The sequence below is a fragment of the Callorhinus ursinus genome, unplaced genomic scaffold (assembly GCF_003265705.2).
Source record: "Callorhinus ursinus isolate GAN/ISIS: 27379988/994484 unplaced genomic scaffold, GSC_fseal_2.0 scaffold4, whole genome shotgun sequence".
In the NCBI taxonomy this organism is placed as follows: domain Eukaryota; kingdom Metazoa; phylum Chordata; class Mammalia; order Carnivora; family Otariidae; genus Callorhinus; species Callorhinus ursinus.
In genome coordinates, this window is record NW_027397066.1 from 39830372 (window position 1) to 39845221 (window position 14850).

Genomic DNA, 14850 nt, shown 5'->3' on the forward strand with positions numbered 1-14850 from the left:
TGATGCCTTGGAAGAACCTCTTCAACTCCCTATTACTGATCTGTCATATCCAGTCAGGACCCCCATTTCTGTAAGGTTACTTTACAACAGTTTAACCTCTGTATGTAAGTTCCTTCATTTACAAAATATGGAGATAAATACCCCCAAGGTTATTGTGAGGTTTAATGAGATGTGGGAAAGAACTTGCTTATTATGAAAACTCTTTACAAATGTTTACTATCGTTATTTTTTTTTAATTCCACTGCCTTTTTCCTAGCCCAAAGCCTTATAATCTGGACCATCATAGCAGCTCTCCAACTGGTCTTTCTTTCCCCAGGCTCTCGCCTCCTTTTGTTCAAACAACATAGCCCTCATTCCCACTGAATCAATCTTCAAAGACACCATCTTGCATCACGCCATTTCATTCACCAGAAATCCTCAAAGCCTCCTCAAAAGCCTTCCTACCACCTGCAGGACAAAGTCAAAATTCCCATATTAACACCAGACAATCACAATCTGGCTAAAACCTATCATCCGATCTTTCCTTCCACTGCTCTTCAAATAGTCCATACCCAGTCAAAACAGTTGGTATGAAAAGTCCACCAGCTCAAAACTTACTTCCTTGATGAAGCCTTTCCTGATGACTCCAATTAATTATATGCCTTCCAATTCATGCACCCACGATCTCTGTATCACTCATCATAGAGTTCATCATAGTCTTCCATGTTCTACAGCAATTAATGTACAGTTTTTAACTTTCACCTAGATTTAAAGCTCCTAAAGAAAAGTTCTCAACCTTAAGTGCACATTAAAATCACCTAGGGAGGGGCGCCTGGGTGGCACAGTCAGTTGAGCATCTGACTCTGGGATTTGGCTCAGGTCATGATCTCAGGGTCGTGAGATCGAGCCCTGCAACCAGCTCCACGCTCAGCACGATATCTGCTTAAAACTCTCTCCCTAGGAGCTTCTGGGTGGCTCAGTTGGCTAAGCGTCTGCCTTCGGCTCGGGTCATGATCCCAGGGTCCTGGGATGGAGCCCCACATCAGGCTCCCTGCTCAGCAGGGGAGTCTGCTTCTCCCTCTCCCTCTCCCTCTGCCCCTGCTTGAGTGCTCACTCTCTCTCAAATAAGTAAATAAAATCTTTTTTTAAAAATTAGAAAAAAAAGACTCTCTCTCCCTTAATACAAATCAAAATCACAATGAGATGCCACCTCACACCAGTCAGAATGGCTAAAATTAACAAGTCAGGAAACGACATGCTGGCAAGGATGCAGAGAAAGGGGAACCCTCTTACACTGTTGGTGGGAATGCAAGCTGGGGCAGCCACTCTGGAAAACCATATGGAGGTTCCTCAAAAAGCTGAAAATAGTGCTATCCTATGATCCAGCAATTGCACTACTGGGTATTTACCCCAAAGATACAAACATAGTGATCCGAAGGGGTACCTGCACCCCAATGTTTAGAGCAGCAATGTCCACAATAGCCAAACTATGGAAAGAGCCCAAATGTCCATCAACAGATGAATGGACAAAGAAGATGTGGTATATATCTACAATGGAATACTACTCAGCCATCAAAAAAATGAAATCTTGCCATTTGCAACAACATGGATGGAACTAGAGGGTATTATGCTAAGCAAAATAAGTCAATCAGAGAAAGACAATTATCATATGATCTCACTCATATATGGAATTTAAGAAACAAAACAGAGGATCATAGGGGAAAAGAGGAAAAAATAAAACAAGATAAAATCATAGAGGGAGATAAACCATAAGAGACTCTTAACCATAGGAAACAAACTGAGGGTTACTGGAGGGGAGCAGGGTGGGGGGATGGGGTAATTGGGTGATGGACATAAAGGAGGGGGCACGTGATGTAATGAGCACTGGGTACTATATAAGACTGATGAATCACTGAACTCTACCTCTGAAACTAATATTATATGTTAATTAATTGAATTTAAATTAAAAATAAATAAATAAAGGAACAGACTAGAGTCCAAAAATAGACCCACACATATATATGGACAAAAGAGTATATGCCATATGATTCCATTTATATAAAGTCTAAGAACAGGCAAAAACTAACCTGTGGTAATAGAAATTAGAAGAATGGTTGCCTATGCGGGGGTGGGGAGAGGGGTAGAGGCGGACTGGGCAGAAGCACGAGGGAATTTTTCTACGTCTCAACTGGGGCAGAGATTACTTGAATGTGTATAAATGTATTAAAACTCCTTGAATTAGAAAAAAAAAAGACTCTCTCTCCCTTTTCCTCTGCCCCTCCCCTGCTCGTGTGTGTGCACCCCCTCTCCCTCAAATGAACAAATCATGAATTAATTAGTTAATTAATTTTAAAAATCATCTAGGGGGATGTTTTGGAATGTCCAGGCAGATATTTTTATTCAGTTGGTCTGGGGTGGGGCCCAGGGCATCATGACTTAATGTGCAGGTAGATTTGAGAGCCGCCATCTTAAAGGAAGAGGTTGGACTCTCAGAGTAACTACGGCACTCTTGGTATTCATGGCAGCCTCTCAGTAAGCAACTGGAGAAAGGACCTAATGAAGCCATCAGTTTTTCTAGGTTAAGAAGTCAGGGGAAAGCTCTTGTTCCTTTTGCATCTCAGTTGGTCCTGATTATTCTAAATTAAAATTTTAGTACTCTTGTTTTTTTTCCTTCTGAAAAACTGGTTGACATATAAATAGCTTCAGAAATCATCTTTTCATCTTTGTGCAACACATTTTCAATGCAGGGTGAAAACGACAACTTAAAGAGTGGATTGTAAGGGAAAAAGCAAGCTGGGCCCTGGAAAACAGACCATATGCAAATGTGTAGTTCCCAGGCCAGTGAGTAACACCATAGTTTCCAAAACAGAAGGCAGATTTTTGGAAGGTGGAAATGAGGTGTGGCTCAGCTGCAGTTTTAGAAGCAAAAGGTCTCAACATCCAGGGGCAGGAGAAAATACATCGTGTTAAATGCATTGAAAAAAATATCCCCTTATCTGATTTATAGGAGATTTTAAATAGTCTTACCAAGAGCATACCAGGTGAGTTGAAATAAGTCTAAGACATCATCTATTTCACTCATTTTACAAATTAAGAAGCTGGGGTTTAGAAAAGTTTAGCGACTTGCCCAAAGTCACCCAAGCCAAGACTAGAAGAAAAGTCTCCTGGTTCCAAGTGAAGGGCTCGCTCCACCATTCCATACTATACAATTAAAACCTCACTGTTGTTTTAATAATTCATAGCTTAATGGGAAATCCTGGCCAAAGAAAACTATTAAGGTGCACAGAGATAAAATCAAAGGAAAATTCTCCTCATGTAGACTTCCAGCTGAAAATAAGAGTGCTGTGTGTACACAGTTGCATTAGCTCCCTCCTGAAATCCCATTAAATCATCCTTTGTTTTTGCTGTTATCATCATTAATGAATTAACTCTCATGGAAATAGAAAACAGGACAGGAGATATCAACAAAATATCAAAACAAAAAGCAAATAAACATGTGGTAGTTCCAGCTGGGAGGAAGCCTGGAAACAACCCAACTTACGCTGCAAAGCCTCCAAATAACTCAAGAATCAGGAGAACTTGGTATGTCTATAAATGGTGGTGAAGAAGACTTGAAACAAAAGGATGGTTTGCAGGTCTGTATAAGAAACAGGGTCCCTCACCCCCTCTCCCATACCATATAGCCAAGTGACTAATCCTCCCCAGTCCTAGGAGAAAACTGGAGGTTTATAAAACTGAAGGTCTCTATACTGGGAGGAACTACAAACAGTTGAGGCTAGGGGTACCATCCTGCAAAGGAGGACTTAAGTGAACCTGTACAAGCATATATACTCAATGTTGAGACCACTCAGCTCTCTTCTCCCACTTGACTCCATAATACTGGATAAGGACCAGACTAAAGAGTAAAGATCTACCGATAACAGACCCAGGAGAGCTCCCATGGCCCAGAAATGGCCCAGCCAGATTACCTATAGGAAAGCCCATAGTCAGCAAGTTCTACCCATAGCACAAAGCTTCCAATGGACTTTTAGAGCCCAATTCATGAATGAGAGAAAGCCAAGAATCATCACTAAGAATGATTAGGAAAGATTCTAAGATGAATTGAGGTCAAACAAATGGGGGAAAAAAACAACTTGGAGGAAACAAAGACTCTGCAGAGAAAGGAAAATGCTTTTTAAAAAAAGAAAAGTAATAAAATCAAAGTTAAGGGAAGATACTGTGTGCATGAAACGAGGTCAGGATATAGCCAGAATAAAGAATAGAGAACCAAAAAAGAGGAGCATTGGTAAAAAAAATAAGATAGAAGAAATGAAAAGCTCAACAGAAGAGGTAGAATATAAAGTTGAGGAAATCTCTCAGGAAATAAAATAAAAAAGCCAAAAAAAATTAAAAATTGGAGAGGGAATATAATAAAATTAGAGGACGCATCCAGAAAGTTCAGCATCTGAAAAAAAAAAAAAAAAAGGAGTTCCAGAAGTTGAAAGCAAAGAAAACAGTGAGAAACTAATCAGAGAAGAAATTTAGGAAAATTTCCCCACATGGAAGGTTATCTTCATTTTGAAATAGAACCAAATCAAGGCACAACTCATAAAATTTCAAAATCATGGAGACAAACAGAAGATTCAACAAGCCTACACATAGGTTTCATGGAAAGGCTCACATTTCAGATGGCAATCATCAAGGCAATACTGGAAGCTGGAAGATAATGGAGAAAAATTCTTAAAAAATTTGATTTCTAACCTAAAATTCTATGCTCAGCCAAATTACCAATGCAGTAATAGAAGAAAGACACTTTCCAAACATACAAGGCTTTAAAAATTTTCTCTCTGCTTTACCCTTCTTAAAAAGCTACTTGAGAGGGGCGCCTGGGTGCTTCAGACGGTTAAGCGTCTGCCTTCGGCTCAGGTCATGATCCCAAGGTCCTGGGATCGAGCCCCACAGGGAGCCTGCTTCTCCCTCTCCCTCTGCCTGCTGCTTTCCCTGCTTGTACACTCTCTGTCTCTGTCAAAAATAAATAAAATCTTAAAAAAAAAAAGCTACTTGAGAATGTAGTCTACCAAAATAAAAAGCAAACCACAAAATACATGGAATCCAGGAAACAAGGGCTCCAACACAAAGAAGAGGTAACGAGCATCTCCTGGATGATGGTAAAGGGAAATCCTAAGATGACATTGAGCTGCAGGCCAACCGAACAACTAGGCCATACTAGATTGAGTTAGAAGGTTCTTGGAAAAAATTCTTCCAGGATATGAAGCTCAAGGCATTGGGAGAAGACTTATAATGAATTAGTAAAACTTAGCCAACTTAAAAAAGTAAATCAGTGAATTCCAGTGAAAACAAAAAAGTGTGCAGAAAAGGGAAAATAATCACAGCATGCTTGAGAGCTCATAATAATGTAAATAATAAATAATATTCTTATTACTGATATAAATATACTGGGGAGTAAGTGAGTGCAGGAAATGTGTTTGTGTGTGGGTGGGAGAGTAACCATGAAAGAGAGCTATATCCTCCTCGGTACTAGTAGGAAGCTAATAGGTCATACCTCAAACAGAAAAAGTGAGAAGTGGCAATGTAAGTATGTTACTTAAAAGACTGACAGTACAAAAATACTTTTAAATAATAAAAGTGGTTTCCTCTCAGAAACAGAATGATTGGAAGACCAGTGTAGAGGAATGTGTTCTCTACTCCCCTCCCTTAAAAAACGCTATGAAAACCAGAGGAAAATAATCCCATCGTCCAATGAACAAAATGATGGTCTTTAACTCCAAACTCCAAACCATGAAACACGTATTTATGAAATACTATGAAAACTGGACCAAAATAGAGAAGGCTGCTAAGTAGATTTCCCTAAAAATAAACATCATTGTCCTAAAAGGTCAATCCAATGACCTTTTGATAAGATCAGTGAAATCCAGAGAGATAAGCAGACCCTGGGAGAATCAGGAAGTATCCCCATTGAATTCCTATTTATACAGAAAAATAATAAAAATTATTATAATCACCATTATCAAGCTTTTACTATTTTGCTGTGTTAGCACTGTTCTAAGCACTAAGCACTTTCAATACATTAAGTGATTTAATTCTCTCAACAGACCTTCTCAAGTAGGTGCTATTACTACTTATATTTTACAAGTCACATTGGAAGAATAAGAGCCAGGTTTTAAAACAAGGCAGTCTAACCACAGAGCCTACACTACTAACCACTACACTATATGGCGTCTTTCGCGGAAGGAAAGGGAGAACCAAAGGAAAAGGCATAATAACAAGTCACTTCCAGCCTCCTAGTTTAGGGAGATTGCTAAAAGCAAATTACTTCAGCAGAAATAATTTATGACTTCCAAGACATCGCTAAGAGAGAGGCACACCAACCTCTCAATACCAGAAACTGAAGGGAGATGTTCTGAGTGAAGGAAATAATAGGTTTGATATTCTAAATTAGAAAACAAAGATGAAACAAAATTTCAAAGTTCCCCAGCTTACTCTCCCAGCCATTCTCCACAAGAAAAAGAGCTGACCCATTCAGAATCACAAAGGAACCAACTCTGGGTTACAAATAACTTCTTAAATACAAGGCAGAGCTGCAACATAAGACCATTTATCTGTCCCACTGGAGATGAACACAAGAACACTATTCTCTTTACCCTGGCTGCTAACTCTTAAAAGTTTGGAAAACTTAACAAACAATTCTAAAATTTCTATGGAGCCACAAAAGACCTCAAACAGCCAAAGCAATAAGAAGAACAAAACTGGAGGCATCACACGCCTTGATTCCAAACTATTTCGCAAAGCTATAGAAATCTAAACAGTATGGTACTGGCATAAAAACAGACCACAGATCATTGGAACAGAATAGAGAGCCCCGCAATAAACACACAAATATGCAGGCAGCGACCTCCGTGACCTCAGCCACAGCAACTCTTGCTAGACACGTCTTCGAAAGCAAGGGAAACAAAGGCAAAAATGAACTATTGGGACTTCATCAAAATAAAAAGCTTTTGCACAGCAAAGAAAACAGTCAACAAATCTATAAGATAACCAGCAGAATGGGAGAAGATATTTGCAAATGACATATCAGATAAAGGGCTAGTATCCAAAATCTATAAAGAACTTATCAAACTCAACACCCAAAGAACCAATAATCCAATCAAGAAATGGGCAGAAGACATGAACAGCCATTTCTCCAAAGAAGACATACAAACGGCCAACAGACATGTGAAAAAATGCTCAACATCACTCAGCATCAGGGAAATACAAATCAAAAGCACAATGAGATACCACCTCACACCAGTCAGAATGGCTAAAATTAACAAGTCAGGAAATGACAGATGTTGGTGAGGATGCGGATAAAGAGTGGAACCCTCTTACACTGTTGGTGGGAAGGCAAGCTGGTGCAGCCACCCTGGAAAACCGTATGGAGATTACTCAAAAAGTTGAAAATAGAGCTACCCTATGATCCAGCAATTGCACTACTGGGTATTTACCCCAAAGATACAAATGCAGTGATCCGAAGGGGTACATGCACCCCGATGTTTATAGAAGCAATATCCACAATAGCCAAACTATGGAAAGAGCCCAGATGTCCACTGACAGAAGAATGGACAAAGAAGATGTGATACACACACACACACACACACACACACACACACACACACACACAATGGAATACTACTCAGCCATCATCAAAAAAATGAAATCTTGCCATTTGCAACAACATGGTTGGAACTAGAGGGTATTAAGCTAAGCAAAATAAGTCAATCAGAGAAAGACAATTACCATATGATCTCACTCATATGTGGAATTTAAGAAACAAAACAGAGGATCGAAGGGGAAGAGAGGAAAAAAGAAAACAAGGCAAAATTAGGGAGGGAGACAAACCATAAGAGACTCTTAATCATAAGAAACAAACTGAGAGTTACTGGAGGGGAGGAGAATGGGGGATGGGGTAACTGAGTGCCAGACATAAAGGGGGGCATGTGATGTAATGAGCACTGGGTACTATATAAGACTGATAAATCACTGACCTCTGCCTCTGAAACTAATCATACATTATATGTTAATTAATTGAATTTAAATTTTAAAAATTTGTTAAAAACTTGCACAAATATGATCAATTAATTTACAACAAAGAAGCCAAAAATATATACAAAGGGAAAGGACTCTTCAACAAATGGTGTTGGGAAAACTGGACAACCAGATGCAAAAGAATGAAAGTGGATCACTGTCTTACACCATACACAAAAATTAACTCAAAATGGATGAAAGACTTAAATATAAGACCTGAAACCATAAGACTCTTCAGAGAAAACATGGCCCCTGAGCTCCTTGACATAGGTCTTGGTGATGATTTTTGGATATGATACCACGAGCAAAGGCAACAAAAGCAAAAATAAATAAGAACACATCAAACTAAAAAGCTGCCCACCAAAGGAAACCTTATCAACAAAATGAAAGGGCAACCTACTGAATGGGAGAAAATATTTGCAAATCGTAATTCCAATAAGGGGTTAATATCAAAAATATATATGGAACTCATACAACTCAGGAGAAAAAAATCTGATAAAAAAACATGGGCAAATCTGAATAGACATTTTTACAAAGAATACATACAGATAACCAAGAGGTACATGAAAAGGTGGTTTCAACATCACTAATCATCAGGAAAATGCAAATCAAAATCACAATGAAATATCACCTCACACCTGCTAGAATGGCTATCATCAAAAAAAAAAAAACTAGAAATAACAAGTACTTGCAAGGATGTAGAGAAAAGGAAACCCTTGTGCAGGAATGTGAATTGGTGTAGCCACTATGGAAAACAGAATGGAGGTTCCTCTAAAAATTAAAAACAGAACTACCACATGATCCAGCAATTCCATTTTTGGGTATTTATTTAAAGAAAACAAAAACACTAACTCAAGAAGATATCTGCACCCCCATGTTCATTGCAGCAGTATTTATAACAGCTAAGACACCAAAACAACAAGTATTCATCGAACGATGAGGAGATAAAGTTGTGGTGTATACATACATATATAAGTGGTATATCACCCAGCCATAAAAAGGAATGAAATCTTGCCATTTGCAACAACATGGATGGACCTCAAGAGCATTATGCTAAGTGAAATAAATCAGAAAGAGAAAGATAAATACCATATGATCTCATTTATATGTAGAATCTTTTTTTAAAAAGATTTAATTTATTTATTTGACAGAGAGAGACACAGTGAGAGAGGGAACACAAGCAGGGGGAGTGGGAGAGGGAGAAGAAGGCTTCCCGCCGAGCAGGGAGCCCGATGTGGGGCTCGATCCCAGGACCCTGGGATCATGACCTGAGCCGAAGGCAGACGCTCAATGACTGAGACACCCAGGCGCCCCTACCTACTTGAAAGTTGCTAAGGGAATAGATCTTAAAAGTTCTCACCAGGAGAAAAAAATATATACATTATATGTTAATTAATATTTCTATAATAATATTTGTATAATAAGCCTAGCTAACATCCATCACTATACAGTATACTGATGGATGTTAGCTAGACTTATTATGGTGATCACTTTACAATGTATACAAATATTGAATTATTATGTGGTACAACTAAAACTAATACAGTATTATTTACTCATTATCCTTCAATTAAAATTTTTTTAAATAAGTTTTTTTAAAAAAACTTAACACATTAGTCTTTGAACACCAATATTCTGAAGAAGATAACAGAAACTGTCACTGTTTCACAAATGAGAAACCCAAACCACCAAGTTATATTCTGTGTCGAGCGTTGCAAATCTGGGTACCAGACTAATGGCTTGCAATTTCATGGTCTGGTAATTTTAGCCAAAAGACCTTAGAACCTTTTCCATCATGAAAGATTCTGCCTGAGGAAAAAAAGGGGTTTTTTGGTGGGGTTTTTTGTTGTTTTTTTAAATAAGAAGGTATTAGGGCTGTCCATCCTAGTCCATACAACTTTTCGTAATATTTTTAATCAAAGGAACAGAGGTACTGACCCAGAAAGACAGTCAGAGACAGCTGAAAACAAAAGTGAATATGCATTACCAAATGATAGGATGGTAAAGAGCACAGTAAACAACAAACAAACCGCCTAACTATCAGAGTAGGGAAAGGAGGAACTCCTTACAGGAAGGAGAAAAGAGTGACTTAAGGTTGTTGAAATTCTCTTCTTATTAGGTTGAATCATATGAGATTGCCAATATCCAGCAATATTTTATCTACAAAATCATCAATATCATGTACTCAATCTAATACCTGCTAATGTCCTAAGATGAGTACAGTATTAACTCCCTTGGTTTCCGAACTTCTACATCAGAATACATTGCCTATTACACATCTCAGCACAGGTTTATGATAAAGTTTCTGTTTGCAATTTTGAGAAACCTAGCATGAATAAACATCAGACTGACATTTATCTGAGAAATCAAATGTTCTGCACCTGCCAACAGTATCTGCAGATTATATTTCAGTTCCAAAGTACCTAAAATATAAGTAGCTATTATATAAGAACAAATGTAATGACATTCTCTTCTGCAATGTATAATCTCAGTGTAAGCCCCAATTCCTTTTGTAAAGGGGGAATTAAGGAGCAGTAATACAAGCAGAAGAAAAACACGTTAGGATGACTTCAATCAGATAAATAAAATAAATAGTACATGCTAGGCTCCCCATTTAACATCATGAATTGGAGCTATTCCCGGATTAGGCAGCACTTTAGCTCTCAGAAGAAAGTAACATTGTAGCCTTCTGTCCTCATCAATTAAAAGAAGGCACTCAGGGGCGCCTGGGTGGCTCAGCCATTAAGCGACTGCCTTCGGCTGGGGTCGTGATCCCAGGGTCCTGGGATCGAGCCCCACATCAGGCTCCCTGCTCGGCGGGAAGCCTGCTTCTCCCTCTCCCACTCCCCCCTGCTTGTGTTCCCTCTCTCGCTGTCTCTGTCTCTGTCAAATGAATAAATAAAATCTTTTAAATAAATAAATAAATAAACAAACAAACAAACAAACAAAAAATAAAAGAAGGCACTCTGACAACCTGTATGTTCTTAAAATCTCTCAGCGAGCTGACATGTGGTAGACTACAAAGTTTTGAGTACTTGACCTACTGGAACTGAACCAGTGAGGAATGCAACCATCAAGATATCTAGCAGGGGCGCCTGGGTGGCTCAGTTGGTTAAGCGTGCATCCAACTCTTGATTTCAGCTCAGGTCATCATCTCAAGCTCATGAGATGGAGCCCCCTGTTGGGCTCCTCATTGGACATGGAGGCTGCTTAGATCCTATCTCTCCCTCTCGCCCTCCCTCGCCACCTCCAGCACTCACTCACTCTCTCTCTAAAAAACAAAACAAAAACTAGTAAAGCCATAATCACTTAGTACTAACATCTTAAAAGAATATAAGAGGTGGGACATCTGGGTGGCTCAGTCCATTAAGCATCTGTCTTCTGCTCAGGTCATGATCCCAAGGTCCTGGGATCTAGTCCCACATCGGGCTCTTTGCTCGGTGGAAAGCCTGCTACTCCCCCTACTCATGCTCTCTCTCTCTCTCTCTGACAAATAAATAAATAAAATCTTTGGAAGTTTTTTTAAAAAGAAAAAACATTTTAAAAAAAGAAGAAGATAAGAGGAGACTTCATGGGTGAAAGGGCAAAAGTTACAGAGGCCAGCTGACTTGCCTCATCTCTCCTGGTAACATAGCCCCCACCCCAGCCCACTACCATATGGTGGATGATTAAGGCATTGGACTGGGGCAAGGGAACCAGGAAATAGACTGAGCAGTGCTGCCCTAAGGACAGTTCTTTCTCTTTGTCCATGTAATACAGGTATATGCACTGACTGAACCTGTACTCTTTAAGACAGGTTTGGGTCTCGCAATGCAGGTTTCCTCTGTGGTCTCTAGTTGTGATTGGGGGTGGGAGGCCTCCCCACTGGTAAAAAAAGAAGAAAAAAGAGATAAGAGCAATGAACGGAGAAAGAAGTTTTGAGAAAAGAATCCATGTGCAATACCTCCAAGCATTGACAAATATAATTCCTATACAGGAATTATATTTACATATAATATTTATAATTTATTATATTTACTATATTATACTATACTATAATATATACTATATTACTAATTACTATACAGGAGATTCATAGGTAAGTGGTTCTAGAGAGAAGTAAAAGTTGTCGGGACATGAAAATATTCATTCACTGACCACATAGGCCTCAATCAAATATTCCTTCCACATTACTGGGTTCTGCTTCTTGCTGGTCATTCCCTCTCACTGAATGAGGGGATGCAACAGTCAAAAATATCAAATATTCAAATGATGAGGGTCTTCAAGAAGTCAATAATGAGAGTGATGTTGGAGAATTGCTTTTATCATACTCAATGCCACTGGCAAATGAGGGCCTTACCATCATAGTTAGCTTGTAAAGACAATAAAATAAAATAACACAATAGAAGTATCAAAACATGATTTACAACTAAAATACTAAGATACACTGTGAAGGGGCACCTGGGTGGCTCAGTCAGTTTAAGTGTCTGCCTCCCACTCATGGCATGATCCCAGGGTCCTGGGATCGAGCCCCACATCCGGCTCCCTGCTCAGCGGGGAGCCTGCTTCTCCTTTTCCTGCTCCCCCTGCCTGTGTGCTCTCTCTCTGTCTCTCTGTCAAATAAATTTTTTAAAATCTTAAAAAAAAAAAGATACACTGTGACAGACTGTATCTTGCTTCCTCCCTGCCTCCTTACCTGCTCCATCCATTCTATCCTTCTTCCTGGACAGATGGGCTAGAGATACTCCCCAGCTAAGTGTGGCCATCTAAGTTAAAGCCAAAGGGATGTGTGCAGAAGTGATACGTGGGCCATCTTCAATTTAAACACAAGCTTCTCTCTCTCTCTCTCTTTCTGTCAAAAAAAAAAAAAAAAAGCACCTAGGTGGTTCAGTTGGTTAAGCATCTGCCTTCAGCTCAGGTCATGATCCCAGAGTCCTGGGATCAAGCCCTGCATCGGGTTCCTTGCCCAGTGGGGAAGCTGCTTCTCCCACTCCCCTGCTTGTGTGTGCTCTCTCTCTCTGTCAAATAAATTAAAAAAAAAAAAATCTTTAAACACAAGCTACTTTCCCTGGATTGGGGCATTTTCCACCTTCTTACCAACCAGAAAGTGCACATAACAAACTCAACTTTCCCTATGCATTCAAGACATGATCGTGGTCCTTGAATGACTTCATGGAGCAGAGCTGCCCCACCAACCCAGACTCACTAACCAACTCTGTAAGGGAGAAATATACTTCTATTTTATTTTAGAATCTACATACAATGGTTTCTCTGTTACAGTGGCTTAACCTTTATTCTACCTAACAGATATACCTTTGTAAAAATTGATAAAGCTTTCTAATGCTTTGGGAGGCGGGGGGGGGGGGGGGGAAGCCCTCCTTAGAACTGTGCTGACAAATTCAAATGTAAAGTGAAGGCAGTCAAATTTTTTACGGTGCATTTTCATCAGATAAATTATCTCAAGGAAGCAACTAATATTTGATTCACACTTTGTTCTAAGAGCTAGCAATTATAATTTAAGTGGTGCCATACATGCTTTCACTTTTTCAGGAAAAATTCTGAATCATAACAGTTTTTTTTTTCTTTTACCACTTACTATGCTATGTAAGTGGATTCACATTAAGCGACAATATTCTGGCACTAATCCTCCTCCCCTGAGGCATTTGCTGATATCCAACAAATGTTTCTCTTTCTGCTTGTTGTGACTTCAGAGGGAAACAATAACCAGTGGAAACAAGCCATGAATAACAAGCCTCTCCAGCGGGTAGATGATTTCTAGCACCTTTTACTAGGAGAAAACATGAGAATTTTTTAAAAAGTAATTTGGAAGTTATATATAAAATACTCAAATACCAATATGTGTTCCTTAGCTACGGTGTTCTAAATTGCTTTTAATAAGCAGTCATCTGTATCAACATATTCTTTTCTTATTGAATTCAATGTTTTTACAGAGTGAGGAAGTTTCTTTAACAAAAAGTTTTAAGAACAAAAACAGAGCGAGATTAAGGAGGACCCAATAGATTTTAAGAATCTTAGGAGACATCCTAGCCAGTTGAAATGTAAGAGCTAGGGATGCCTGGGTGGCTCAGTCCGTTGAGCATCTGCCTTCAGCTCAGGCCATGATCCCAGGGTCCTGGGATCGAGCCCCACATCTGGCTCCTTGCTCGGCAGGGAGCCTGCCTCTCCCTCTCCCTCTGCCTGCCGCTCCCCCTGCTTGTGCTCTCACTCTCTCTCTCTCTCCCTCTCTGACATAAATAAATAAAATCTTTTTTTAAAAAAAGAGAAAGAAATGTAAGCGATAACTGGCAATGATGACGTGAAGGTTTGCTGGTAAGATTTAACTGATGATATTAGGATTTGATAATATTAAGATAGTGTTAAGTGGTTTTAGAGTTTTTTGAAGTGTGATAATGGTATTGTGTATTTTTAAGAGTTCTTATCTTTAAGAGATACATACTAAAAATTTTAGAGATAATTAATGTCTGTGATTTGCTTCATAATTGAAGGGGAATACAAGGGTGTAGACAAAATAAAATTGTTCTTGAGTTGATAACTATTGAAGCTGAGTGAGACATATGGAGTTCATTATACTATCCTATTTTTGTGTTTGAAATTTTCCACAATAAAACATTTCTAAAATATGCTTAAGGAAATAGCACGGTTTTCCATGTCCCTGTCATCCAACACTTTGCAACTGGTAAGAATGAAAAGAGAAAAATGTAAAAAGAGGAAGAGAAGGGAAGGAGGGAAAAAATAAGAACCAAAGCAGACAAATAGAAGTAGAAAAAGGTGGGTGGGCTCTTCTTTTTTTTTTTTTTTTTTTTTTTTAAA

At 39.0% G+C, this 14850-nt stretch overlaps 1 protein-coding gene across 2 annotated transcripts in view; it reads right to left on the reverse strand.

Annotated features, from left to right (window-relative positions):
- TEC (tec protein tyrosine kinase) overlaps nucleotides 1–14850 on the reverse strand; it is a 143002-nt gene that overhangs the window by 87526 nt on the left and 40626 nt on the right. The gene's annotated exons all lie outside the window — the stretch shown is intronic.